Source organism: Peromyscus californicus, unplaced genomic scaffold (genome assembly GCF_007827085.1).
Source record: "Peromyscus californicus insignis strain IS unplaced genomic scaffold, ASM782708v3 Scaffold_14__1_contigs__length_90479793_seg_1, whole genome shotgun sequence".
Taxonomy (NCBI): Eukaryota; Metazoa; Chordata; class Mammalia; order Rodentia; family Cricetidae; genus Peromyscus; species Peromyscus californicus.
Window position 1 is genome coordinate 7,961,328 of NW_026294435.1, and position 27,340 is coordinate 7,988,667.

The following is a 27,340-nucleotide window of genomic DNA, read 5'->3' on the forward strand; positions in this document are numbered from 1 at the left end:
AGCCCAGTGTAGACCAGAGAACCCACAGATCTGTTTGTTAGGACAGAGGTGACCTGACTGGGTACTTGGGAAGGCACTGGCCTTAGCACTGAAAGACAGAAAGCCTCCTGGAGGGAGGCTGTGTTCTAGTGGGCGCGGGGGCTGGGTAGTTAAGACAAGAGATACCAACACATGACAACAGCAACATCTGTCAACTACCAAGAAACGCTATTTAAAAAAAAAGGTAACAACAACAACAACACAGGCTGAAACACCACAGAGGGGCTGAGAATGCCACTCAATGGTCATTGCTCGCCTACATGGCTAAGGCCCCATGCTTACCCACAGCACCACAAAATACAAAGAACAAACACAAACTGGACAAAACAAAAGAAGGGCAGAAAAGAAGAGAAGGAAGAAGGAAAAAAGAAAGGAGAGGAGGAAGGGAGGAAGGAGCAACCGGAATCGGAAATGGGTCACCATGTTAGCAAGACAGATCAGATGCAGCTGTCCACAGGAGGTAACCCTGTGCAATCCTGAAGGTAGCATGTGTCTCAGGACAGGAACTGATTTGAAAAAGGCAAGTCTGAGGGAACATCAGGTGTTAGGGGCAGAAGACAGGAATGAGGAAGGTGTATTTGAGAACCAGAAGGGAGGAAGGCTGAACATGAAGAGAGATAGAGTCGGAAAGGTTGGCTAGGAAATGTAACATTTCCCTATCCTATTCAGCCTCTCTCTCTTTATAGAAGCTTCAATTTATGTGTAGAGGTAATTATCAAGCTTAGAAAAGGCTCAAAGACAAAAACAAATACTTGATTTTATTTTGTTACAATGGTCTGATGATGTTTTTCTGGGCAACGACAGACTCCTGGGTGCATAGTCTAGGAAAACAGTTATTTGCATGACTAAAAAAATTATATCCAGCAGTCACATGATATGCTCCTTTCTTGCCTTTCTCTTTCTTCCTGTCTGGAATATTTATACACTGGCTGGAGATAAAGCAGCCATTTTGTAGATACAAGGACAAAAGCCACATGGAAAGGCTCACAGAGAGCATTTGGTTTCTTAATGGCTGGAGCTGTACCAGCCCTGTACTGCCAGCCTCTAGACTCTTTGATAAAGGAGAAAAGATAGATCTCTTGTTTAATGATGATAGACTTAAATCTTCTGCTTATTTGTGTGTGATAATATGTAACCCATTATAAATGTGTTTTAATTCCAGTAGCTAAAAATGGATGTGGTCAGGGTCAGTCACGCAGGGTTTATTTTCTATGGTAGAGATTTCTGCTTTGTGTTCTAATTGCAACAGAAAGACATTAGTAGGTTTCAAGCAAAAGGCGGATATAATCTAGCTTTATCTTGGAGACTATTCTGGCTGCTGTGTGTAATTAGACAGCACAGAGACAAGATGGAAGCAGAGAGGAAGGCTGCAGCTCTTCCTCCATCTGATTCTCTATAAGTATTCGGTACAGTCAGCTTTCTGACATTAGGTGTTAAAGTGGTGTTGTCTGGCAGGCATTCAGGTACATTTCTAGGTGTCTGCTAAAGTGGGATTCAAGACTACTCTGAAGCCAGCACTTCCAGGCTATGTCTACAGCCTTCAGATCCTTGATATCTCGTTGTGGCCTGCAGATGTTTGAATGATGACCAGAGTTAATTAGTGGTTGTGTACTCTGTCTCCTTGCCCGATTTAGCCTATCCACACCACTGTAAATCTTCCTCCACCTTATTCCCCCCCCCAATTTCCTTTGCTACACATTGTTAAAACGTTAGTCAGAGCTGTCAGCTGAACTACTTGTGGGCCACATGCCTTAAGGACCCTTCTAATAAAAACCAAAGACTTAGAATATTAAATGTGTTGGGATTCTTCACTACCTAGGAATTGCTATTAGCTTGGAATTAAAATAAAGATCAAAGGAAAATGAAACATACATTATCCCATTAATTACTGATATATATGTATATATATGTACACCTATATATGTTATAGAAGAAAATAATTTCTCAAGATATAATACAATTATTTTAGTATAGTTCCAAGAACCAATAGAAGTAAAGTTTTGGGAGTGCTGAGGAGATAGCTCACATAAGGACTTGAGTTCAGATCCCCAGCACCCATGTGAAAATCTGGACATGCATCACACACCTATAATTTCACTGCTGGCTAGCCAATGACAGGCGGGTCCCTCGAGCTTGCTGGCAGCCAACATGTCTGAATCAGTGACTTCCTGATTCAGTGAGGGACTCTGTCTCAAAAGACAAGGTTGAGACTGATGGAAAAAGACACCTAGTGTTGACTTCTGGCCCCCATACGCACACATATACATGCATATGCACACACACACACATGAATGAACACATAACACCTGCATGCACACACACACTAGAAGTGAAATTTTATATAAGTAACACTTCTCATACAAATACCTATTATAAATGTCTAATTTCAAGATTAAGGCAAAGATAATCTGCATGCAAACAATAAAGGCATTCATGTATACTGCTGAGCATTGTGGAAATCCAAGAAACAAACACTGATGCCAGAAGAAAAGGTTTTGATTAAAATTGAGGACTGTTTTTTATCATTGCTTCACTTAGCTATTACCTACCAAAATACCTGAGAGAACAACCCTAAAAAATCTAAGCAACCAAACAAAACCTTTGAGTGTTGTTCTCTAGATGATGAAGTGGGTGGTTTTAAGTTGGAAACTGCTGTCAGATCTGTGTTTTTATCACAGAGATGAATGGATGGAGTGATGACTGTCTGGATGGGAACAGTTGTTGCTAGAGTTTTCCTGACTGGCCCACAGTCAGGACAAATCTCTCTCACCCTCCAGTCCCAAGCCGCTCAGACCCAACCAAGTAAACACAGAGACTTATATTGGTTACAAACTGTATGGCCGTGGCAGGCTTCTTGCTAACTGTTCTTACAGCTTAAATTAATCCATTTCCATTAATCTATACCTTGCCACATGGCGCATGGCTTACCGGCATCTTTACATGCTGTTTCTCATCATGGCGGCTGGCAGTGTCTCTCTACCCAGCTTCCTGTTCTCTCCTTGTCTCGCCTACACTTCCTGCCTAGCCAATGGCCAATCAGTGATTTATTTATTGACCAATCAGCAACACATTTGACATACAGACCATCCCACAGCAAACAGTGCAGCAGGAATCATAGGCCCTAAGTGGAGGTGACCAGGACGAAGGCCAGCTGGCGATCAGGGAAGCTTTCTTGAAACATGTGAAGAGCTGTTAGAGTAAGTTGGGAGAATTACTCTGTGTAGCACCCAAGGGCTTAAATAGAGCTGTAAATAGAGAAAGACATTTTTGGGTCTATTGTGTGAGTAATTTCCTAAGACAGAGAGCTTCTGGAGATGGAACAGAAAATATGTAAAACTGTTAAAGTCTTTGGTTTCCTAAAAACTTTGATGGTGCATGTTACATGTTGCCAGAATTTGCTGGTCTCATATTTTGAGATTTCAGTGTTTGGTCAAAATGGAAAGAGAGTATCTAACTATTTTGTCAAGGAAGAATATTAAACATGCTCTCCTACTCTGCCTAAACTACCTTTTACTATTATTTCCATCTGAGACAAGTTAGAGTATCTCAACAGTCCCTGACATATACCCATGAGACAGGAAGAATATAACTAGCAAAGAGCCCATTTCTTTGAACAAAGTAGCAAATCTAACTTCACCCCTGGCTTTCACTCCCTGCCCACATGGTGTGAGCTATACAATTCTGAGAATTTAATCTTCTCTTCCTCTAGCCTGACTACTACTATGATGTGATTATATTTAAGCTGAAATGACAATTAGTGCTTGCTTAACTCTGGCAGGCAACTAATATAGTCCCAGCATCTAAGGCAATTGTTATATCTTAAATTCCCACCAGAAAATTCTTATTGTTGAAATGGTATCAGGATAAGCCCCCAGGAACTCAACAGAATGGTTACAGAAATGTGCTGGTGGTCCAGATACAGAACTTCATAATAATCAGAACAACAAATGTCACTTACAAAGCTTCTAGAAATAGTAAAAATGGAGAAATAGAAGGCACACACAGTTAGTAACAGGTAAAACTTTCCATTTCTTTATTATCATAAATCACGAGGCTTCATTGATGCATATTTTATCACAGGACTCTTGCCATATGTGATCTGAAGTTTCTGAGCGTATCCCCAGGGAGCACGGTTACTGAAATAGATAATCAAGAATTCCTTTTATGCTCCTCTCAACACCGTTGCTGCTCAGATTGAAATTAGCATTTTTTACAATGAAATACCAGTTGCTGTCACAAACTGACATGACAACTGGAGAGAGAGGCCTGTTTATCCTGTGCTTCATGTCTTCAGTTCATTGTGGTTTATTAAGATGTATACTGTAAGTTCCTGAATGAAGAGACATTGAGTTTTTGCATAGTAATTATCATTTGAATAGAGTTCTTATAAAGAACCCATTCTCCAAAGAGGGTGGGAAGTATTGAAGGTCAAAGATCAAAACCACCATTGTATTAAGCATCTCCTAGAAACCTTCAATTATTCTTCAAAATGTGTCTTATAAGATGGGTTTCCTCACTCTCATAAGTTTGAAAGATTATTTTCAATTACAGATGCATTTAAGGGACAATTGCGACTCCACATGAACCCTCTACCCAGTTACAGGCTTCTGCAGGTTGCTTCATTACATGATCCTTGAACATTAATCTTGTGACATGAGAGGTAGTTCTGTATTAAAGCAAGAGTTCAAGACATGTGTCAAGAGTCACACTGTTGGCACAAGGACTTAGGTGTTCTAAATGTGCGGCTTTCTCTACCCCATGTACCACCTAAAAAGATTTCTTTTCGGAGCTGAGGACCATACCCAGGGCCTTACGCTTGCTAAGCAAGCACTCTACCACTGAGCTAAATCCCCAATCCCAAAAGATGGTTTTTTAAAAGTTCCATTTTCCAGTTATTTTTTGGAGGGGGTACATAGTATAGAGTCAATATAGTCTATTTTCTATTAACATTTGTGATCAACATTTTTCTTGTGTGTGTGCTCTATGTGTTGAGGGAGGTAAAAAATGCTTTCTGCAGATAATCAAATGTCATTCCTTTGGTGTTAGCATTATTAATCTCACTTTAAAAATGCCCATACTTGCTCAGAGAGATGAAGGAACCTGTCCAGGAATGCAAGAACTGAGCCAGGGCTTTACAGCCAACAGGACTCTAACAGCAGGGAGCTTATCCCCTACCCATTGCTCCAGGAGTTCATCCTCAGATGGGAGAATGACATCCACATCAAATAGGGTAACTCCTGGTAGTGGTGGTACCTATCATGTTTTTCTGGAAGCAGCATTGTCTGTTCCTGGGCCCAAAGACAGTGCCCATATCTACTGCTGAGATCTGTACCTTTGTGTCTCTCACATTTTAAACTAGTTTATATTTAATTTTGTTGTTTTTGTTGTTAAACTAAGATGCAGATGTTATTTAGTGTACCATCTCCTCTCGTGTCCAGTGCCACAAAACTGTTGTAAACTGATAATTGAGTGCGCATGGAGGTCCTCCTCTGCCAAAAGGAATGCCCAGAGAACAGTGAAGAGGCTGGCCCTCTACCCGTGGGTATGGCAGGACATGGCTTTGCAGCCCTCCATCCCTTATGTACTTGGTCATACTCTAGGTAGCTGTCACAGTCTTTCTTTGGGGTCTCAGTGGTGAGAATCTTAGAGATTCTGCAAACAGAACAAGGTTATGTTTACGTGGGTAATGTATATTTCATTACAGGGGTAATAAATGTTACATACATTTATCTATGGAGAAAGATAGTTTTGGGTCATGGAGAAGACTTAGGATAGCACTATCAGAGTCAAAGGTACTGGTCAGAACATTGCAGGCATTCAGATAGAGCCTGGGCTTTTATTATTTAATGTATTATCTTCTCTCATGTCCAGTGCCACAGATAAAGATAATTGATATAAATTGCTAATTGATGAGGTGTATCAGAGCCTAAAGATATTTGTCTACCTCCTCCTTCTTGACATACAGGAAGGCATATTTCCCAGCCTCTCTTGTTCTAAGGTTATATTGACATGGCAGGACAATGAAAGGCCTCTCAGCACTTGACTACAAAGCATTCTTAAAGACCTTCTGGACTTTTTGTCTTTGTTCTTCACTGGCTATAATGACAGGAAAGATTTTGTTTCCACTAACTAGGAAAGCTAAAGCCACAAGGTGGAAGAAACCTGAATTTTAGAGTCATCACTAAGAAGTCAAGCCCTCAGGAAGAAGTTGTATTCTGTCATGGACAAGTGGACAAGAAGTAACTTACTGTTTGGTTCATCTTCTGAGGCTGGGTGTTTTGTTATGGCATATCACACTTCATCTCTCCATGTAATGATGGTACCCTTTGTTTCTAGTTTGTAACCTCCAATCACCCATCTATGGTTCCTTTGGAGTGAAAATGAAATCATACCATGATTCACTCCATCTTGATGGTGACTGTGACACATCAATGCAAGATCCCAGGTCCCTAGTAGAACCTCACTGGAAAGCTACATGTGCTATTAGGATGAAAATAAAGGCCAAAGAACCAGCAACAATTTTGATAGGAGTTTATATAAAGATGACGATGTCACAACATAAAGCAATAAAATGGGAAAAACAGATTCTTTGCATATTGCTGGACATACAGTATTAGATGTTCCTAAGCAACACAAAAATTCAGTGGACATTGAGGCAGTGTAGAGATATTTCAGCAAGGAACTACTGAGATAGAAGAGAAACACTGTAGTGTGCAAGAACAGTGGTGTGATGTTAGCTTGGCAAGAGCATAAGAACCTGAGTTTGATTCCTAGAGACCACTTGAAAGAGCTGGGCATAGGGCCCAAAGAGATGGCTTGGTAGGTAAAGGTGCTTGCTGCCAAGCTGGCAACCTGAGTTAGACTCGTAGAACCCACATGGTGGAATGAAAGAACCGTCTCCACAACCTGTTCCCTGACTTACATTTGTGTGTGTGTGTGTGTGCGTGTGTGCGTGTGTGTGTGTGTGTGTGTGTGTGTGTGTGTGTGTGTGTGTGTGTGTGTGAGAGAGAGAGAGAGAGAGAGAGAGAGAGAGAGAGAGAGAGAGAGAGAGAGGCATAGGGGTCTAGGAAGCCAGCCAATTTCAGGTTCATCTCCTGTGTGAGCACTGGGAAAGTCATTCAAACTCCGTGGATTTCAATGAGACTTTAGTGCTGCCTCAGTCTGAATGCAACACAAGCACCATGGAGGAGCCTCACTGGTTGAAATACCACCATGTCAGAAGAGTCAAAACATCCCACTTTGATCATTCTGTGTCTGTTTCCTTTGGCCATGCATGTGTGGCAGTTAAGGAGTTTATGTAGCCTTTAGCCTAAAGTCAGATGCTGCTGCATTTGACCTTTGGTCCTGGCTTAGAGAGCTATGGTCTGAATGAAGATAGTCTGAGTGCAGAATTGCTAGGGCTTGAATCAGTGATAGTGTGGAAGATATATATATATATATATATATATATATATATATATATATATATATATATATATAGTATAATATGTAATATATATAATACATATATGTAGAAATATATATACATATAATATTATATATATAAAGTTTTTAAGCAGTAGGATTGTCATAAGCAAGTCCAGACCAGAAACTTCCTAAGAGCAGAAGAGTAAAGAAAGTGGCCCATGTGGCAAAGGAAGTCCACACTTAAAATGTCTGTTGAGACCTCAAATGTTCTAGCAAACAGAAGAAACATGATGTGGATTTAATTATAGGTAGGGGAGGGGTTGTAGGTAGATAATCAGAAAATGTAAAAGACGAAAGAATTCAAATAAAGCTAAGATTAACTTATGGAATGTTCAAGATACTTGGTTGATGTCTCTGTTTCTATAATCACCAACCAGTGACATGATTTTTATTTTTTTGGAATCTTCATGGATCTCTGGAGAGGGAAAAAATGGATAATCTTTGGTCAAAAATATATTGCAAGTTTTAAGAAAACTTTAACTGTGCACTCATGTGGAAAGGAAAGCGGTGTGTTATCTGTGAAATTCTCAGCATCTGAGGAGCTGCATGTGAAGGTTTTCCTTTTAACTTAAATGGAAAGAACTCTAGATGGTTCTGGAGGAGGCCATGTGAGGCAAAGGTAGAAAAGAGATAAGATAAAACTGTTTGCTCCAACAATTATTCTCCCGTTTATTGACAGCTCTTCTCCTTAATTACAGCTTTGTTGACAGCTATTCACTTGGCATAAAATTCCTTTTGAAATAATTCATACCCCAATTTGCTTTAGAAATAGAGACATGTTTAAGGGATGAATTTTTTTTGTTGTTTTTGTGTTTTAATAGTGGTAAACAGTTGGGAGACAATCAGACCTGGTCATGTCATCAACATTTGCTGCTGGGGCAAGACGTTCTTTGGTTAATCAATTCAAGAGCTCCTATTTCCAGATCTCAGACTCACATATTGAACAATTGCAGGACTGCGAAGGGAATAGGAAACAGGAATGACACTAAAACAGAGACCGTTGGCTTTTCTGACACACTTAGCAAAGGTAAACCCAGTACTCCCTTGATGGACTCAGCCCAGTTCAGGCTGGAGAGAAGCTGGAATGACAGAGAAGGGGGCGTGTCCGATGGAGAGACCAAACTGGTCCTGACTTAGACACTTCCTACCTATTGGTACTATGTTGAGAGAGAAAAGCCATCAACAAAGTCATTACTCAGCTATAAACCCCCAAAACTGCAATAACCAATGATATGTCCATTGAGGCAATAGTGGCATGAAGTAAGAGGTGTAAGTAATAGCTTTCCTGATAGATTGAAAGTCTTTTCTATAATAGGGGACTCATGTCTGGTACTGCAAACCTGGTCAAGAACTTGACAGTTCTAAGGAGACCACAAACCCTGTGGAAAAACAACTAGTGTTTTGCTAAATGAGTAGTATCAAATTCCTCTAAATCCTTAGCCTTATGCCCATGGATTAGTGCAGCTCTTACCTCTTAGTTACTTTCTGTTCCTGTGATAAAACACCATGACCAAGGTAACTTATAAAAAAAACCAAACAAACAAACAAGCAAACAAAAAAACAGCATTTAGTTTGGCTTACAGATTCATAAGATTCATGACCATCATGGTGGGGAACATGGCAGTAATCAGGCAAGCATGACATTGGAGCAGAAACTGAGAACTTACATCTTGATCCAAAAGCAATAGGCAGGGGGTGGGGGGTGGGGGGGTGGGGGGAGAGAGAGAGAGAGAGAGAGAGAGAGAGAGAGAGAGAGAGAGAGAGAGAGAGAGAGAGACTAGGAATAGCTGGAGTCTTTTGAAATCTCAAATCTTACCCCCAACAAGACCACACCTCCTAATCCTTCCGAGTTGTGGTGTTACCAAGTATTCAAATATATGAACCTATGAGGACCATTTTCATTCGAATCAGCATACCATGTCAAAGGAACTTCTTTCCTCTACTGGTTACAGATTTTAATACAGAGACCCATAACTGATCAAAGTTCAGAGAATAACTGAAATGTGAGCTCTGTATCATAGCTCCTCTCCACAAGGCTCAGGAACAAAGCAGAGGAAGGAACAGAGAGGCTGTAAGAGCCGGAACAGGGGAGGGGCTGCTGCAAAATAATGTCTTTGGGCATGACAGGCCCGTGCACTCAGGACCTCCCAGCAGCTGTGGCTGCCTGCACACGACAAAGCCAGTCAGCTTTCCAGCACGGATGGGAGAGGGGTTCACACGGCCCTGCCCCTACATGAGGAGCTAGGAGAAGAGAGTCAGTTTCCCCCAGCTCTGTGTCCCCTGGAAGGTTGCCCATGCTCCAGCAGATGACCTTCCACCTACATGCATGTGGGCAGCACTGTTCTCAGTGGGTAGAAAGTGAATAAGGAAAGTAAGAAGGGACCTAAAGTTGTTGGTGGGGGAGCTGTCCAGGAGGAATAAGAAGTGGGAATGAGGTGTAGTTGTGATCAAAATACACTATATACGTGTGTTGACTTCTCAAAGAATGAACAATTTATAACTATTTAAAAATAAAAATATTTATTTTTCAGGCTGAGGGGTCCTAGAGGTAAGACGATTGTTCCTTTGTCTCTCTGATCTCCAGGTGAATTTTATTAGGGTACACAGTAAGTCACCACACAGTGTTCAAGCCTGGATACCTGGTCCTGAGTTATAAGACTTCTTTATCTCGAGGAAGAATTAAGTTGCTGGAACCCTTGATGACTTATACTCAATTCACCAAAACATTTCCTTAATCAGCTATAAATCCATTTGAATCATTTGTAATTTCACATAATCTTTCTGACCTCTTCTGTTCTCTCAATTAGTGAAGATAATGATTATTGAATTAAACTATGCAATTAACCTCAAAGCTACCTAGATTTCCCCCTTTGCCAGATTTCAAAGAGAAATATATGAGTCAAATTTATATTTTATTTTAGCTTTTTCATGTTTCTTGAAAAATTCTACTTACACTCATAAATAAAGAACACTTGTCAAGAACTATACTTTTCAATTTTTTAAACAATATTTTTTTCCGAGTTCTTTCCATAAATTGTTTATTGCTGAGCATGGCTGTGACTTTTCAGTGTAGTTACTTATTTTTTGATGCCTTCAATTTGGCTTAAATACTCCTTCTACTCAGCACTGCATATTAGATTTTTCAGAGTTACCTTTGGGGTCCTTGATAGTGAGGGGAGGCTGCAGGAGGGAAGTTAGAGAGCGCTTTCCTTTAAAGGTGCCCATTATAATAAAACACAACCTGTAACAATGGTGTACTTCCCTCCTTTTCACCTGTAAAGGCTATTGGCATAGTCGACATTCTTTTTCTTGTCTATATATCGTTTGCTCCTGCTCTAGTTATTTGAATACCTAGGGTATTCAGCGGTATTACCAGGGTGGTGTTGTTTATGATCATCTCTATGTTTCAGAATTCTGAATGAGTTTAGAGATGGCTATAGTAATGACTGTGACTTGTACCAAAGCAAAAAATATAGAACAGCCAGGACATGGGTTGAGCAATAGTGAGTGTCTGTACATTTTTTTTTTTTTTTGCACTAGTGGGACCTCTTTGTTCTTAGGCTTGGTGAATCTAGAGAGGGAAACATCTTTGTTTTCTTCTCATGTTAATCCTATTTTATTCTGCCCAAATCCCCCAAATAGGTAATCAAGCCGTCCATTCAGAGGAGCTAATGTAGGATTCAAGGCTCACTTTTCTGGGCTCATATGCCATATTCCAGGAACTTTATAGCTGTAGGGATATTTCTCGTGCTTCATTATGGAGATGTCTGAGTTCTGATTTATAATACCCACTATCATGAAGTATATTGAGAACAATCTTTTTATAAAGGTTTCCCTGCATGAAATAACCTAAAAACCCAAGGGGACAGTTGTGCATAAAACATAAGCTTTCTAATCTCCACTCCTTTTCACAAAGTCACAGAAATGTTCTTCAAGCCACACTTGACTTAGTGAAATGGTACCCTGATGAGCAAGTGCAAAGGTAAGAGGCTCACCGAGGCAGTGATTTCTGACATGTGTTGGGAAGGGATACTGCAGGATCTAGCACCAAGCCATCTCATTAACAGCAGATGACCACGATCATTGGCAGATATAGAAATGGGCTTCCCTGGAGCTTCCCGAACCCTAAACACAGCAAAGCCTCCTGATTTTTAGCAAAACAATTGTTCCACAGAGAGTTGAACAGGATCTGGTTTTCAGTTGTATGGCAAACACTGTGGTTCTTCCTCCAAGTGCCCAGATGCTTTGCAAGAATGATAATCACAGAATTACAAACTCCAATAAACCTCCATAAGCATATAAGCACCAGAGGAACAGCAGCTTCAGAAGGCAAATGCCAAACTATATTCTAAATCCTTTGCTGATTGTCACCTAGCATGATGTTCAGGAAGCAGTGTTGCTGAGGAAGTCACTAGGTTCCATCTGCAAAGTAGAAGCAATTCTCCACTCAATCCTAGCTCCAAGGTGGCTGTATCCTGGGTGTGTAAGGAGAATGACTTAAAGCATTTACATTGGTGGATCTTTAGTTTATTTTATTATTTGTTTTTCTTTTGGTTTTTAGAGATAGAGTTTCTTTGTGTAGCCCTGGCTGTCCTAGAACTAGCTCTGTAAACTAAGCTGGCCTCAAATTTACAGAGATCTGCCTACCTCTTCCTCCCTAGAGTTTGGATTAGAGGTGTGTACCACCACCACCTAGCTATTTTATTTTATCTTTTGAAATTGAAGTAATAAAGACAGAAGCAGTAGTTGTATGTCTTTATGTGTTTGTATATACATGTTCATGTGTGTAGGTGTGGGTGCATATACACATGGACTCCGTGTTGGCATCTTTCACAGTTGCTCTTCATATCATTTTTGGAGACAGGGTTACTTGATGAACCCAGAGTTCACTGATTGGCTAGAGTGGCTGGCCAGCAAGCCCCAGGGATCCTACTGTGTCAAAGTCAAAGTGCTGGGGTTACAGGCAAGAACCACTTGGTTGGCTTTTTTATATGGGTTTTTGGGTAATTGAACTTAGGTCCTCATCATTACACAGTAAGTACTTTACTGACTGTGCCATCTCCCCGAACTGTGAGAAAATCATCTTTAAAATCAGTTTGTTTTTTGAAATATGCAACAAGATAATCATAAAATAGAGAAGATAACCCAATATGACAGTCATGATCAGAAGAGAGAACAATGTATGATGACATCGTAAACACCAACAGAATGGCTGCCAGGACTTCCTGGGGTTGTAGGGATGAGAGCTCTGAAGCTAGCTTCATGTGCCTTGCAACTTGGAAGCCTGAATTCTACTTCCCTGATTTCCAGAATTGCATCAAAATGCCGATGTCAGTCTTCCCTTCACAGACATTTAAATAAGCACTAAAAATCTTGTTTTGCTCATTTGCTTAACATCAATTTAAGACAGTTTGAACTGTTTGAATGGAGCAACATCATTTGTAATAGAAAATAGCAAATAATTTTTGAAATGATGTATTTTAGGCTTTGGAAGATGTTTTGAGTATTTGCATAAGTAGCCATATGTCTCAAACTCTGGAAATTGCCAACATTTCAAATAAAATTGTGCATCCCTGTGAACAGATGAGGTGGTTACTGTAGTAGTTGACAAGAGACTGTGTAGTTTTAGGCAGAATCAGGTTTAGGTAGGAAGGCCACTTAATTCCTCTGTAACTCAGTTTCTTTAGCCACAAAATGGGATGGGATTTGTTTCTACTTCATAGCGTTCTCTTTTATTGTATGTGTGTATATGACTTATGTGTGTATTTGTAAAGGTGCAGATGCATATATGTCATGGTACACAGGTGGAGGGGGCAGAGGACAGCCTGATGCTTTCTACCTAGTTTGAAAACGGGTCTTCTGTGTCCTTCTGCCAACTATGTCATGCTAGCTAACCTCAAAGTCTGTGAGGACTTTCCTGGGTCTGCCTTTAATCTTCTCACCGCTGTTCTGAGATTGCAGATTCTAACAGCTGCATCTGGCTTTCTGTGAGGTCTGGGGGATAAACCAAGGCCATGCTTGTCAGAGCTTTACCCACTAAGCTATCCCTCCAAAACTCATGTAGTTCTTCTCAAGAACACATGAGATCTTGCTAATGAAGAGCTTTTACAGTGGTTGGCACTACTGAGAGATTCTTGTTCTATGTGGCATATGGTAAGACTCTCCTTCCTGCCTATTCTATTACACTTACCCCAATAACTAAATGTGTAGGTGGAAATAATAGATCTTGTTTTTCTTAATAAAATCATAAAAGTAGATTACAAGGTCATTAGTAGCATCCTCCAAGGAAAAAAATCTTCAGACTCATTGAGTGCTGGAGAGTGCCTTGGAAATGTCTGACCCATCCCCCTTGCTGATGCTTGTACTCTTAGAGGCCCTTGCTGCTGCCACCTCTCCACTCTCTAGCATAGAACCATTCATCATTAGCAAGCTCATCATTATGCTGAGATAAAATATGCTTCCCAGCATTTTCTGTTCAGTGACCCTGGTTCAGGCCTACAAGGCAATGCAGAATAAATTGATTTTCTTTTTTAAATGAAGAGATTCCTGATACTTGAAGGTGCCTATTTTGGTCCCTTTGAGTCTGGTGTATATCAGGTTTTCCATTTGAATGCCTTCAACCATTTTGCATGTGAACAATGTGTGTGGTAAGGCCCTTCCCAGTGCTGTTTCCACAACCATGACTCAAGGAGACTGTTAAGAGTGGAACAGATCAAGTGTACCTCGATCAAAATCAGAGCTGGGTTGCTCATCTTTGGAAATGCAAAATGAGCAGGTATTTGGGGGCTTGAGTATGAAAATGACCTCTGCAGCTGAGTGAGCCTCATGTGCCCTTCAACTTCCATGCAGCTTGTTTTCCCCACTGGCCGGTGGTTGTGTAAGACTTCATCTTGTTAAGTCCAACACATGCCTCTTTGATCCTATATCTTCATCTAGTATACCTTCATTCTTGTTTCATGGAATTTGTGACATGATTGTCACACAATAATGTGTGCAAACATGACACTATTTAAAGCAAAATGTCATATGTGACAAGTTCAGACAGAAGCCAACAACAGAGGATCCAAACCCTGTACTGGGTCAACCAAGACTTTGTTGATTCATTGAAGAACTATTTATTGCTGAGGAATGGCAGTATGGTTTAGTGATACCTAGAATGCTTAAGAGCCTGAATTCCATCCCAGCTGGGGGGTTTGGGGGTAAGGGCAGTGATAAAGGACATGGGGTTCTTGGATTGCTCTTCAGTATTATATCCAAAAATTAATAATTTATTGATAGATGTGGTATATCTTGGCTATAATCTCAGCATTTGCAAAGTAGAGGCAGGAGGACTGTAGTTTAAGGCTAGCCTAAGCTAAAATACTGATACTCTGCCTCAAAAAAACAAGAGAGAGGGCTGGAAACCAGAGGTAGAGAGTTCACCTAACATGCACAGTATCCTGGGTTCCATCACTAGATTGGGAAAAAAAAGTGTTCAGCATTTAGGGAGATAGCACCCTCAGGAAATACAAAGTTGTTCTTCTACAGCTTTCTAATAGATCATCTGCTAATTGGTTTGGAGGAAATTGTGATTCAATTTTTTTTCAACTGTGTTCCAGTCATTGTTGGTAGACTGAGGCAGTCCTAGCAATATCTCAGTCAATTTGGGCCTCCAAGAAAAAGAACTTAGTGGGAGATACTTGATCTTGATTAAGGCATGTTGACTTCATCATTTCCCCCCAAGGGCTTATCTAATTTTTTTTTACAAATACATAATAGGTACAGAAATTATTTAGGATTTGAAAACTGGATAGCTCCATCCTCAAATTGAAACATATTCTTTAATATGCAAGCATGGAGTAGTTCTCAACCAGGGCTATTTTGACCCTTTGGGACATTTGTCAATGATTAGAGACAGTTTTGATTATCCCAAGTGGTATTATTAGCACGTAGGCAAGGATGATGTTACATGTTCTCCAATGCAGAAGGTATTCCTCCAGACAAATTAGTGGGGTAAGATGTCAGTAGTGATGGGGCTCTGAGAACTATTATTAGAAGGAGGCAGTGCAATTGAGTTGTTAGATTATGTTGGGCTTTGGGTCTTGAGTTAGAAACATGCCTACATTGATGCTTATGCTTTTGTTTTAGCATATGTAGTATGATGCTGATAGTAATATGGGCAGAAAAGACAACTGAGGTAATATATGGGAAACTCCCAATAGCATCTGGACCAGAGGTAATAGAATAATTAAATGATGGTTTTTGTAATTGTTGAATTTTCTTTCTTGCTTGATAGTATACATTTAGTTGTCATGAGTGAATATTTAGAAGTACCTAAGAAGTACATATCATTTCCACATTATTTGCATGTGTGTGTTTAAAGAAACAGCTGATGGCGGGCATGGTGCATGTCTTTAATCCCAGTACTTTGGAGGCAGAGGCAGGCAGATCTCAGTGAGTTCAGGACCAGCCTGATCTACAAGGTAAGTTCTAGGACAGCCAGGACTGTTATACAGAGAAACCCTGTCTTGAAAAACCACACACACACACACACACACACACACACACACACACACACACACACACACACAGAGAGAGAGAGAGAGAGAGAGAGAGAGAGAGAGAGATCCCTATGCAATTTGATAACTCAGTGTTAGATAGCTCCAAAAATGACGTGATGTATTCTGTGCCTTCCTTCCTGAAATATTCCACCAGGATGAGATGCTGAACTGCCAAATGGAGCAATTTTTAATGACTACTCAAAGTTTTTATTTCCACATATGAATATGAATATACTCACATTTTTAGACTGAAATAAATATTCCAATATTCTATAGTTGAGCATGTAGGCTAAAGTAAAGGTAATGCAGCTGAAACAGTTTAAAAATCAGAATATCAACAGAGATTCACTTGGTTACCAGATGTCATTTGCTTTACATAGGATTTGATATTCATGTTATTTAATCTTTATTTGTAAGATGAATAGTCTTGGGAGTTCTTGCCAATTTGTATAGAGTATATCCAAAGATGTGCATTCTTATTTAGTACCCCTCAAAGGCTACATGATTCAGACTTTCAACTGTAATATTTGCTTTCAATGATGTAATGATGATAACTTTGCAAATTTGTACTCCAAATAAAGCCTCTATAGCAACTCAAGAGTTTGCAAAGCAGAAAGCTTAGAAATAATATTGTGTATTGCATTAGAATCTGGTGGGCTAAGGTAATAGGCCAAATGCTTCTGAGCCTTATGATTCTCATGCTGAAATCTCAACCCACCATGTGATGATATTCAGAAGAGAGGTCTTGGGAGGTAACTGTAGCACAAAGGTGGGACTCTTCTGGATGGAATTGGTTTTCTTATATAAGAGCGCCTGAAAGACTTTCTTTCTGTAGTGAGGGAATACTAGATAGAAGAAGATGGCAGTCTGCAACTCTCACCAGAACATGATATGCCAACATCCTGATTTCAGACTTCCAGTTTTCAAGTCTGTGAAAACTAAATCCCTGTTGTCTATTAGTCACCCATTCTACAGTGCTCTGATACACTATCTAGACAGACAAAAATATAAGAACATATAGAAGTTTGTGCATGGAATGGGCACAGAAATTCCTGTAGCATACATTAGTTTCATTTGGTATTAAACAGGAGCTGGCAAGATTTTCTTAGATACAAAGACTGTTTGGTTTTTCTTTTGATAATCTTAACAAACTGATAATAACCTTCCAAATTTCAATAACAGTACATTGTCACTGATCTTAATTGAACATGAAAAGTTGAGCTGGTGTTCGATTTGAACCTTCTGCCATTCTATCCAGATACTGGAAGTTACCAATATCTTCTAGCTACAAACTCTGTGACCTATAACAGTGAGCTGCCTATGAGATATAAAATAGTGCAATATTGGCACAAGTATTATGGAAGTAACCAACCACTTTTAAAAATTGGATTTAAAGCCCACTCCATGAGATGGAACCCATACCTGACACTGCTAAAGTGGCCAGGAACCTAAGACTAGACAGGTCACAGGCCTAGCGGCAAACCTGTCACTATTATTATTCTGTCAATATTAGTGTACTATGTCTAAAGGGACATAGCAGTAAAATGTTATATACTCATAGATAAGTGTATTACTAGAATTTCATCAAGCTTCTTGTGGTAAATGATAATTAACAGATACTCACAATCGGACAATATACAGAGAGTGAGAGACATTGAAACACTCAGTTATAAATGAATGTCTTCACCTTTGAGCTTCAGGGATCAATGCCAAAAAAGAAGCAGAAAGATGTATGAGCCGGATGTGATAGATGACTCCAGGGAAATGATGCCTTCCAGACACAGTAGGACTGATGCACATATGAACTCACAGAGACTGTGGAAGTATGCACAAGACCTGCAAACGTTGAAGCGAGACAAAATCCCAGCACTGAAAAGTGGAGGCAAAGTCCCAGCCTTAGCCAAGAATCTATCTGCAATTGAGACCTGCTGGGAAAGGGAAAATCAGTTTTCTTCAGTGAAGCGTCATTCCAGGGTGGGCTCCATGCCGGGAGAAGTCGGGCAACACAATCAAGCACCATAGTAATTTTGTGGACTTTTTTTTCATTTGTTTTGTCTAGTCATTTTTTGTCTTAAAGTTTTCTGTTTGTCTGTCTGATTTTTTTTTAAATTTTCTCTTTTGTTTTGGTTTTGAGAAAGATTGAACATGAATTTGGGTGAGTAGAGAAGTAAGGGGATGTGGGAAGATCTGGGAAGGAAAGAAAGCATGGTCAAAAGAGAAAATTTAAAAAATGAAAACCTTTTACAAATCTAGATAGTCTCCTTTAAGTGAAATTCTTTTAGCCAATTTTTCATAAAATTATTGAATGAAATTATATGTGTTGGTGTATAAACATATTATGATAAATCTACCATTTATGGTATGTACAATTTGCCTCTTTATTTAGATTTGACAAATATTTCCTAGACATTGACTTTAGCAAATGAAATAATCACAGATATGCTATAAAATATACTGCTTTTTAATGGAACTATATTAATAGTCTTATTCATGGATTTTAAATAAATGTATTAAAATATTTAGACTTGCTTATACTGAAAATGTTTATCCAATAAATTATACAAGCTGATAATTAATAAACTATCTTTTAAATTATTAGTAGAAAGTGGAAATCAAAATTTGGTTTGTACAAAGGCACCCAGCGGAGAGTAAGTGAGCTGTACTATATATCTTTCTGTGCTACTTTGACCACAGCCTAGTAAACAACCTTCTCTGGAAGTAAGTGGTAACTGAATCTTCATGCTAATTCTACTGGACTTTCTCCTGACTGCTGGAGCCCAATTATGCCAACATTACACTATGTACTGCTCTCTGGAAAACACCAAACCACTTTGTCCATCCAACATTTAAATGAGGCCAGACCTTAAAACACAGGGAACAACTTACTTACAACATTTAGTTTCGCAGATGCATCTGTTTTTCAAGCTTAGGATTGAAGGCTAAAGCAGCCTATCTTACGGTAAGGCATGCGCCAGGACAGGTGTGTGGAAGGGTACTGGCCACAGTGATATCACATGAGTGGGAAGCCTGGAGTTTCTCTGGTGCTTCCAGATTTTACAAGCAGGGCTGCAGTTCTGTAGTGTAGATGAGCCTGACAATGGGCCAGGTGTCACAAAAGCTGTGTGACCACCAGATGTAGCTCTCGCCGTGGAAGGAGATGATCATTTTATTAATTACCCCTCAATTAGTTGATACAAAGAAGAACATGCAGTAATTTAGTGATAATGGTCTGATTAAGACTCAGTGCTTAAAAGGTAGGTGCTTGACTAGAAAACCATCAAACGATAGCATCTCCTTTATTGCAGAGAAACACTGAACATTTCAAATAGCTTTTTTAGATATAAGCACATTCAGTAGCTAAGCTAAAATTTAAAAAAATCAGAACATTTAATTTGAAGCTTTTCTATATGTTTATCTACTCCACATCCACACCAGAATATTAGCAATAATTATTACAATTATCTGTACACACATCTTGCTTTTTTAAAGAAATAACAAAGACCATTCTGGAACCTAGCTTTAAGTGTAGTAAATACATGTAACTTGAACATGCCATTGATTTAATTTCCTTACATTATAAAGAAGCATCAAGACTAAAAATCTGCATCTCAAGGAAACCATTACTGAAATGAAAGGGCAGCCTACAGGGTGGCAAATAAGATTTGTAAACCACATACCAATGAAGGATTAGCACCTAAGGATTAGCCTAACATGCAAACATAGGGCTAAGTTTAAACAAATAAAGAGGACTTGAACACACAGTTTTCTAAAGAGGAAATAAAAATAGCCAACAAGTACATGAAGGGGTGCTCAACTTCTCTAATCATTGGACAAACACAAGTAGAAATCATTACATCACTGCAGACCTGTTACCATAGTTTTTTTTCTGAAAATTATAAGAGACAATAAATGTTCATGAGGGTGTGGATAAAAGGGAATCTTTGTACATTATTGGCAGAATGTAGAGTGTAATAGCTATTATTGCAAAATAACATAGAACTTCCTAAAGAAGCCAAATGAGGCCACCATAGGGCCCTGACACTTTCTTCTGAGAGATCACCGCAAAAATTAGGTCATTACCTTGTAAGGATACTTTCACATTCATGTTCACTGACATCACAACAGTCAGTGTAAAGAAGCAGCCCAGGCAAAGCAACAGGTGAACGGTGAATTGGAGCATATGTAGGGGAGTGTACTATTCAGCTGTTTATGGAGGTACCTAAAGAACATTCAGCCACGCGAAATACACTAGACCCAGAAAAAATAGTAATGCATGACTCACTTATATAATTGTAGAATGGGGAAGGAGAGAGATGTAAAAACAAAGAGAAATGCATCATTCGCTAGAATCAAGGCTGGGGGTGTTGACCAGTGTCAGAGCAAAGGACACAAATGTGTTAGCGAAACTAGTTCAAAGCCATGGACAGTAGCTTAGAGCATCATAGCTGGCCTTTGCTCAATGAGTGGATGGTGGCTCCTCTGCCAGTAGGAAGATGGGTAACTGTGTGAGGTAATGGGGATTCTCATTTTTTTCTCTAGAGTAAGGATGTTACTCTCTGTACATGAGTTATAATGTCCTGCTATGTACCTTAAGTATAATTTAGCTTTTTAAATGACCTAAAACAATTTGAGGACTGGGGTTGTAGCTCAGTGGTAGAGTAATTGCATAGTACCTGAACAAGTACATAAAGACAAAAACTTCATAAAAAATTTAAAAATTAAATAAACATATATTTATTAAGAACATTCTACAATATTGGAAGGTAGAGGCAGGTGGATTTCTGTGAATTTTAGGGCAGCCTAGTCTACAGAGTTAGTTCTAGGACAACAAAGGATACACAAAGAAACCCTGTCTTGAAAATAAAAATAAAATCAAAATGAAACAAAAAAAAAGAAGAATATATTACAAGTAAAAAATTAAAATTCAGCCGGGCGGTGGTGGCGCACGCCTTTAATCCCAGCACTCGGGAGGCAGAGCCAGGCGGATCTCTGTGAGTTCGAGGCCAGCCTGGGCTACCAAGTGAGTTCCAGGACAGGCGCAAAGCTACACAGAGAAACCCTGTCTCGAAAAACCAAAAAAAAAAAAAAAAAAAAAATTAAAATTCTAGTTAGCTATAAAGGAAGAGCTAGGAACAAAAACGGTATAATGTCTCTTATAATGAATGTCTCTTTTTTCTTAGGAGATAACTATATTCATCAACATATGCTCTAAATTGAGATTGTCAAACTGTCCTAAAAACTGCAAAAAATAAACAAACAAACAAAAAAACCATCCTTCCAGGAATTCCAAGTATGTTTTTATTCATTTATTTGGTGTGTATACACGTTTGCTTCTCTGTGTGTGTACACATGGCCAGGCATGTGTACATGGAGATCAGGGGACAACTTTCAGAAGTCAGATCTTACTTTCCACCACGTGGGGCCAGGGATCAAACTTCGATCATCAGGCTTGGTAGGAAGCACTTTGACCCACTGAGCCTTCTTGCTACCCCTTGTGTATACTTTTGGCATGTGTGCTTTTGTGGGGGATTTCACATCAATGTTTATATCTTTGGGGAAATGGGTGGTATTAATGAAGCTTCATGAGTTTTTTAAAGCAGTTGAGGTTTTTAGCTTCTTTATTCTTTCACTGTGCATTGATACACCTCCAAACCAAATGCTCTCCAACGTATGATCTCTTAAACATTAAGACAGTCTTTGAAGGGAGTTGGGCCATTTCATTATGTGTTGTACTTAAGTAATGCTTTAAGTAGAATGTTCTCTGGGTTCTAAAATTGTCAGTCCATGTGTAATTAGGAGAGTTCTCAACTAGACCATCTTGGTTAGCAAGAGATGGGTGGATTATTCTGGAAAACTACTTAGCAAGCCATGAATAGCAATTAAATGTGAAAAGACTAAATTTCTCTTTAAAATGGGTTGTTGCCATAACTTGATGTGGCAATGTGACTCTCTATTTTTAATTGCTGTAGAAAGTGCATTTCATGAAGTTGATTTTTTTTTCCTGCTGAGAGCTAGCATTTTGTAACATTCAGCAAGTGTTCTGCCTTTGTGGTACCTTTTGATTCATGGTGGATAAAAAATGTAAAGGTTAGTAAAGATACTGTCATCTTTCTTAAATAAAGAGAGAAGATGAATATCTTGGAGAAATTGAGTATTTCTCTCCACGAGGTTACATGACCTTATCTTATTTCATTATGCTTTCTCGCTTTTTATTCCCAGAATGATTATACTTAACACTGACACTTAAAGATAGTCCATTTTAAATTCAAACAGGAGGAACTTCGATCCATATTCTATGCCAATATTAGGATTCTGGAAGGTTGCAGTCTGATGAATACACGTTTACACTGCCTGTCTTGAACACCATGGGTCTCTTGCCAGTCCCAAAGTCTGTCTTCTCATAAGGAACTGATAACTGTCCCCTCTTTTAGTAAATAACACTACATCACAGTCTGTTGCCTCTAATAACTACAGACGCTCAGTTGCTTAAACCACCTTGGTCATTCAAATTGCATTTTCTTTTGTCTCTAAATTGCAGAGGGAAATAGAGAGGAGGGTATGCCTTCAACGCAGTGTGAAAGATTAGTCATTGTGCACAATTTATTTCAAAGGAGAAAATTAATAAATGTCAAGAATGGAAATTTTTCTCCTTGAACTTTAAATGTCTGTGAAGAAAGTGTTGGAGAAGAATAAGTCTGGCAACATTTATACATGTTTTGATTGAATTGACAGTGAAAGTAACTCCTAATATTTTACTAACTAATACTAGTTATTGAGCACAACCATTGTAAATATAGCTTCATGTGCTGGTTTTAAAAGATGAAAAATCTTGACCCCAGTTAAAATAGAAGGTGGGGAAGGGACCCACCTCAGCTCTATACTCTTCTGGGATACCTCTTTCCCTGAAACCTTAACTAGGATTTTTGGAAGTGCCACAAGCAGAAAAAGACGAGCCAATGAAAGTAGTAAATGCCACTGTCTTATGTCCCCAGTTGCTCTTCGTTTTGTTGCTTTGCAACCCTGATTGCAGAGTTGCAGGTCAGAATGAACAGTCAGCTCTAATTATTCCAGTCACACCTCCTCACAATGAAATCTTTATCCCGTGTTTACAGCGTCTTTGGCAGAGGCTGTCTTGCTGTCTCTAAACTAAGAAGAACCTCCCTTTGGCTCCTCTCCGCATCAGCTGCCTGAGTTTCAAGCTGGGATGCCAACTATCAGACTTCCTTTTCTTCCAAAGTGGACTTCTTCTTCTTCTACTTTTTTTTAAGGGTGAAAAGACCTATTCTCACCAACCCCCCATATATTCTGGCTGATTTATGTCCTAGCCAGCAGCTCTTCCTTCCGTATCTCTTTACATTTTCCCTCCTTCCATAGACTGGCACTAGGCAAACCACATTTAAAGTCCAAAATTGTACAAATAAATAAATAAAATGCTTAAGCACACAGTACTCACCACTATGAGGGGAGAAAATTCAAGGATTGGTTTATGGGTAGAGAGAAATCAAGGAAATCTTTCTATAACTTTGTCACCAGGGAAAGACATAGTGCTTCTCAGTGGCTCTCTTAATGAAGTCCAGCTATTTATTGAAACTCATCAACAGCTGTAGACTGAAGAGCTCCAGAACTGGAGGAAAATTGAGATGCACACCAGAGTCTGAAAGCAGACTGCTGAGTCCTCTGGTATGGTAAATACTCTTTGTTCAGGTCTAGAAGAAGGAGAGAAGTCCTTCCAGAGCAAGGTCAGGAGAAAACACTATTATCATTTAAAGTCTCCTAACAGAGGTGGCAAAGGACCTTGCTTAGATATCTCTCACCATCTGATGGAGTCTCCTTCTTGAATCTGAGAACACAGGACAACCAGTGTTGTCCCCAGTCCTATGCTGCTCCAATGATAATTCTAGAACCCTTAACTGCTTTGTAAAGACCATGCATCTTATCTCTCATTCCAGTCTTGAAACCTTAACTGATTTCTCTTAATGATCTCCCCTCTCAACCCACAGCACTTACAACAGTCATACTGCTTCTCTGGAGAGAACTGGGTCATAAAATTTTACAGAGGAGAAAGGTTATAGGGGGTTAGTTCAGTAATACAAACATTGATTAAATTCCCCAGCAACTCTCCAAATTAAAGATATTTTTTTCTACAAGTATGCACAAGAATGTCAAGAATGCTAAGTCATTTTTATGATTGTACTTTGCTTTTCCATTTTAATGTCACACTGCCACATGGTACACATGCTAGAAATTTACCTCCTTAACCTGCGAGGTAGCAAACTTTTCACAGAACATTAACATTGGGTGCTTCATAGACTGTCTTTTCTCAAGATACTCAAAGCACTTTTTAAAATTCAAAATTAGACCATGCCATGAGAACAGTCCTATCAGGAAAGGCTGCTGGGTGCATTGGCAAATCAGAAGCACAGTAAAGGTCACAACAAAGTCAGTGGCCGTAAGCACCGCAGACTCTAAGAGCTTGATTCCAGTATATACACGTCCCATTCGTGCTACATCTGTCTCTCTTCTCTGGCAGGAAGGGATGTGGCCAGCTTAGAGGCTTGACATCATCTCCTGCACTCAGTAACTGCCAGGTTGTTCTCCCTTACTCCTGTTGTGTTTTCTGCTTCCTCAGCAGGGCCAAGACTGCACCCTGGAACGGATATGATCAAGGGCTAAGCTAAGAGGGTAGCAACCAACCTCAGGTGTCCTTGAGGCTTCCTCCTGTGTCTAAAGAGAAGGTTGCCCCTCTAGGGAGCACACTCTCAAGACTGAAGGGGTCATGTAACTACAAGCAAGCGACTAGCCCATGCTGTAGAAATACACCAGAGGGGAAAGGTGGGTCAAGTTCAGGGTTGACAAAGGCTCTGCTTCTGTCTGAGGAAGAGACAGGAAGGAAAGTGCTTAGGGATATAGTGAGCAGCTACAAGCATGGTTCCTGTGCATTACAGTTACGACTTTCTGTTGTGTGTTCTGCTCTCAGCTAGGTTTAGTCCTTGGCCGGATCCCTGACACCATAATTCTGGGGCATTTATTTCCTTTGATGGAGACACATCAGAGACTAGAGGAAGTCTGGGTACATTATGTGGGGGACAGCGGCTGCAGACTCAATTTCCGTGCGATTATAGTAGTCAAATCCTCCAATCCTTCCTGATGTCCATGCCAGTAAAAGCGGCATTAATAATAATCATTGCGATTCCACAGTAAACTCTGAATCTACCCAACGTTGAACTCCGCTGTTCTCTTGTGCCAGGATGCCAATCCCACTTCTCTCTACGTAGCAAGGTTTAGCTGGGAAAGGACTCTGGCATTGCCTCGAAGCTGCCCTCCAGATTCCAGCCGCCACAGCGCCGCCGAGGCCAGCTCACAGTCTGCCTATTGCTTAGGACAGGTTGGGACTTTGCGGAGGCGTTTTCTTTGCAGAGCTGAACGTTTCACCTTATCTGACCTCCTCCCCTCGCCTCCTCACCTCCCGGTTCTATCCAAACCTCACCACCAGACAAGCAGAGCTCAAACCACCCGCGCACAATTCAGAGCTTTCCCAGGGACTGCCAGGACTCGGGGACAGGAAATCCGGGGAGTTGGTGATGTCCGGCAGGTGGCAGGGACTAGAGTCACCACCACATTCTCCTCCCACCGCAGAGCTCTGGCGCGGGGGAGCCTAGCACCCTAGAGCTAGGATCCGCCAGTAAGTGCCTGCTCCTCCCCAAAGCCTCAGTCTCGGATACTCTGCTCCGGGAACAGCTACCCTATTGGAGACTCAGGCAGCTTCTCTCGTGGCAGTCTGAGGGAGATGTCACTGGTTACCAGAGAAGCGAAGGGCCTGGGTCAATCGCCTGGCACCCCGCGCTCCCCATGTCACCATCTCTCGGTGCGCACAACCCCGGCATCCAGCGAACAACACTCTCCACCTGCCCCTCTGTCTCCTTGCGCAGCGGCTTTCCTGCTCCCAGACCAGTCCCCTAGCTGAGGCGATCCCTTTCTGTCCCCTTTCCCCCCAAAAGTCCCAGGAAGTGGGGCTCAGGCCAGCAGTGATGCCCCTCAAGCGGCAGATAGTAGAGGGGAAGGTGCGGCCCAGAGCTGAACCGCGCGGGGTGCCCTGGTGGCTTTTCCAGAGTGACCTCCGGTGCCTGGGGACAGACCCCAGCCCTCTGCTTTACCTGGCAAGGCGGGCGACTCCCCGGAGACGCTGAGACTCCTCCGTGGCGGTTGTACAGCTCACATCGCTGCCTTCCCCTTTGAGCGAACCGGTGTCCCAAGTCTCTTAGCCCCAGCTAGCGTCGCTGCCCCCACCCCACCCCCCTTCCCCCCAAGTCAAAAGTGTCACAGCTCTGCTGCCTTCGGATGTTTCCAAAGTCTCCGCGCAATCGCCAGGAGTTGAGAACTGATGATAAGCACTGCAAACCCGCTGACGTCCGCGGCCCCAGGTCTCCGCCTGGAGGGTGAAAAGAGCCGCCTAGTCCTCCTGGTCACAGTCCCCGGAGCGCTGCGCGCGGTCCGCTTCCTCCCCTCCCTCGCGCCTTCCCTAGCCCGAGTGGCTGCTGCCTGCCTACACCGCGGGTCCTGGTTCCCCTGCTCATGAATATTCTGATAGAGGCTAATGCTGTTGAAGTAAATTGAATTAGCCAATTGGTGCCAGGAATGTGCGCTCGCTCCTTCCTTCTGAGGAGCTGTCTGGAACCCCACCAGAAGAAAGCAATTAACGTCCGGTTGGCACCCTGTGGTTTAGACCAGCGAGGGGCAAAATGGGTTAATTCTTTAAATGCCATTTAAAAACCACATTTAAATATTTAAACTTCTTTATTGACTGGGGGAGTTAGAAAGTGCTAACCCCGAGGGGAATGAAAGGGAACAGAGGGCAGAGTGGGAACGCTGGTGTGTGTGTGTGTGTGGGGGGGGGGGGGGGGGTGCGGCGGCGCTGGTGCATCTAAACTTTGTCAGGAAGTTGAGGTGACTGATTTTGCATAGTCTCTGGGTTCTCAGAAGCAGTCCCTGAGTCAGACAGAAAAAGAGGTGCAAATGGGGTCATAGTGAAGATGGGTATTAGCCCAGGTTGACCTTGAGGATGGGGAGGACTCAGTGATATTTTCAGAGGAAGGCTTGTGGGGAGATGGCAGAGGGAGTGTTTAGAAAATGTTAAGATTTCTTTTGTTCTCACAGCAATTTAAAAGTTTTCAGCCTATGGGTTAAGTAGGGGTGATATGAAGCCATCCTAAGGGCAAGATGTTTCAGGCGGGTTGTATGTAGCTTGTGGCCCCAACACGAAGTTCCAAGTTTGATTCCCAGAGCCCGCAAGAAAA

At 40.9% G+C, this 27,340-nt stretch overlaps 1 protein-coding gene across 2 annotated transcripts in view; it reads right to left on the reverse strand.

Moving 5' to 3' along the window:
• Cdh20 (cadherin 20) overlaps positions 1-26,333 on the reverse strand; it is a 252,321-nt gene extending 225,988 nt beyond the window's left edge. For both annotated transcript variants that reach the window (XM_052736503.1, XM_052736504.1), the window contains exon 1: positions 26,201-26,333. The gene's annotated coding sequence lies outside the window, so the exon portion shown is untranslated. The remainder of the gene's footprint in view (positions 1-26,200) is intronic.
• Between the last annotated feature and the right edge of the window lie 1,007 nt (positions 26,334-27,340).